The sequence below is a fragment of the Eucalyptus grandis genome, chromosome 6 (assembly GCF_016545825.1).
Source record: "Eucalyptus grandis isolate ANBG69807.140 chromosome 6, ASM1654582v1, whole genome shotgun sequence".
Classification (NCBI taxonomy): Eukaryota; Viridiplantae; Streptophyta; class Magnoliopsida; order Myrtales; family Myrtaceae; genus Eucalyptus; species Eucalyptus grandis.
In genome coordinates, this window is record NC_052617.1 from 55,398,841 (window position 1) to 55,401,826 (window position 2,986).

At 40.7% G+C, this 2,986-nt stretch overlaps 1 pseudogene; it reads right to left on the minus strand.

Annotated features, from left to right (window-relative positions):
• Positions 1-321: 321 nt before the first annotated feature.
• LOC120294560 lies at positions 322-1,627 on the minus strand (annotated as a pseudogene).
• Between the last annotated feature and the right edge of the window lie 1,359 nt (positions 1,628-2,986).

Genomic DNA, 2,986 nt, shown 5'->3' on the forward strand with positions numbered 1-2,986 from the left:
CTTTTGTCCTTGAATGAAATACTAGATTCTTTGCAAGACAAACAGCACTTTGAATGTCGTAGAAAATAACCTTGTTATCCTGCTCCTTGCTTATCTTCTTCAAAAAAAATATTCAACCAAATCATCTCCTAACCAACTTCAAATATAGCAACATCCTCCATCTCGGTGGTTGAATTATATAGAAGCCTGAGAATGTTTCTGGCACCTTCCATTTTTCAAATATCGTCCGAATGTTATGTTACACAAATATGGAGCGCAATTACTTTATTTGGACGCAGCATCTGAACTTTGAGCACATAGAACAAGCAACTAAAGAGACAAAAAAAGAAAGAAAAAAGAAAAATAGTACAAGGGCCAATATTGCCATGAAGTCTCATCTTCCGCTTTCAATTTCGAAGGGCACTTGGTTGCTTATGCTATCATCATTTCCTGATGCATTGCTTTTGAGGATGCCATCACATTCGCTTGATCTCTCACCAAGCAAATGCTCGGATTCTTCAAGGTCACAGCTCTAATTCACCCATGGATGCCTGTCCATCACCCTCATCAGTCCCTCCAGTTCTATTGCCGCTTCCTTCATGGTCGGCCAATCTTCCCCTTTCACCCTCAGGCAGCGGCTCGCCAGCATCGCGACTTCCTTAATCTCGTTAGGGTTCCCCTCATTCAGCACCCTCAAGTCAATGATTTCGAACAACCTCTCGCCCTTTATTGCAGAAGTAAAATACAAGGACAAGTTCCTCTCATTCTCTGCCCGATCGAAGGACAAGGCCCTCGGTCCGGTCAGCTCTCAGCCAACACGACCCCGAAGCTATAGACATCACTCTTCTCAGTCAACTGGCTCGAGTAGAAGTACTCTGGGTCCAAGTACCCGAGGGTGCCTTGAACCAGTGTGGTCAGCTGCGTCCGGTCGAGGGGGACTAGCCTGGAGGCTCCGAAATCGGCAACCTTTGCAGTGAAATTTTCATCCAACAATATGTTCGTGCTCTTTATGTCTCTGTTCAAAATCTGAGCAGATGCATTGGAGTGCAAGTACGAGAGCGCACCTGCAGTCTCCCTCGCAATGCGCAGACAAGCCCTCCAGGATAATGTGGACTCATGGCCACACTTGTGTATGTGGTCGGCAAGGGTGCCATTGTTCACAAACTCATAGACTAATAAGGGGACCTCTGTCTCGAAGCAACAACCGATTAGCTTAACCACATTGCGGCGATTAACTTGGGAGAGGATGATCAGCTTGTTGATGAATTCTTCGACTGACTCGCGGTCCAAAATCTTGGCCTTCTTGATGGCGACAACCGTATTGTCTGCGGTAAGATCCCTCGATATACTTGTTCCTTGGCCTCCTTGGCCTAGGATTTGGCTTTCATTGTAGTGGTCTGTGGCCTTCTGGAGCTCTTCGTCGGTGAATATTCTTGCCGATTCAACGGAGCCTTCGTGCTCAGAAAGAAGTCTCTACAACATAAGGCGGCCCCCATTTTCTAGGAAGAACTTCTCTCTCTGTCTGCTGATCTTTCTTTCTCTCAGCCCCCAATATAACCAGGAAACGACCAAAAGAACCAACAGGAAGCTTATGCTCACACCTAGGAAAAGACGTCACATTCGGCGTACAAACAAACCAGTCGTCCATCACCCTACATAAGGTTCACACTCCCAAGAAAAGGGGAAAAAAAGAATCGAAATATGCTTAACTCTTTCTTTTTCATTGCTCAAACAATCTTGTGTTAATTACTTCTCTGTCCTATTTTCTTTTCTCCTCCATCAACTTGAAGCTTTTGTATTAAGACAAACCTTGATAATAGCAAAATAAACCTAAATATATAGTTATGCTGAGAGTATCTTTTGATAACAGGAATAATATAATGCATCAAGTGGATAAAACGTGCTTGATTCTTTTCAACAACGAAAGAACAAGTGGTTGATTTGTTAATATCGAGTTGAATAACTTGAGATGACAATACATGTATATAATATCAATTTAATTCATGGACACAACTAACTCAGAGAAAGATTTACATTCGAAAAATGTCGATAACTAACAGCAGAAGCTGGAACAATGACATAATAACAACATTTAAAGAATGTGAATGAATTACAAGATAAAAAGAAGCTTTTATATGATGAAAAGGTTTGAGCAATGTGTACGACTTATTGACCTAGCACAATGTCAATTGAGCGAAACCTCTTTTCATGGATGATAGGAGTACAACCCTTGCCATCTTTTCTTCCATCTCCTTGGGATCCCTCTGGACATGAACAATTATACGATCCTGGCAAATTCGTACATATTCCAACACAGGGTTGTGAAGTCACGCATTCATTGATATCTGTAGGAATATATTCCAATTAGAAGAAGCAATCCGACTCCATTTCAATTGGAAGAAACCTGAAAAAGTAAATAGAATTCCATGATTTGGCAACACTTTCAATTATGAGAGGACATGTCAAGTCAATTTGCATTTCTTGAGACACGATACCTCACCACACTTTTTAAGGGATGGGTCGTTATCTCAAGATTTTAACCTTAACCAATTTGCATTTTTTGTTTAGAATAGAATATTTAAGAATTATCGAACAAAATTGTGCCATTACCAACTAGAATAACACATCACATAGAAAATAATTCAAAAATAACTGTCTACAAATACAGAAAAATGCTGGATGTATTAACATCGGTTCATGAAATTGATTTACAAGCTAATTTGACCGACTCATATTGAGGGTTCAGTATGGATTATATGTTTATAGACTCAATTGCTGTTGACCACTTTAGTTTGTAAAACAATCGTATGGACTAAATTTAGGAGAGAAGAATGCCTAGAATATGAGGAAGGATTACTGTGAATATCTACAGATTATTGCTAAGGGCTTCATAGGTTGTTAGGAATAACGGATCCCCGAAAACTGGATTCGACACTAAATCGAACCCCTAAAGCAATGCGGAAAACGAAGCCCAGGAAAAACACGTATCACTGATCATAAAGCACAC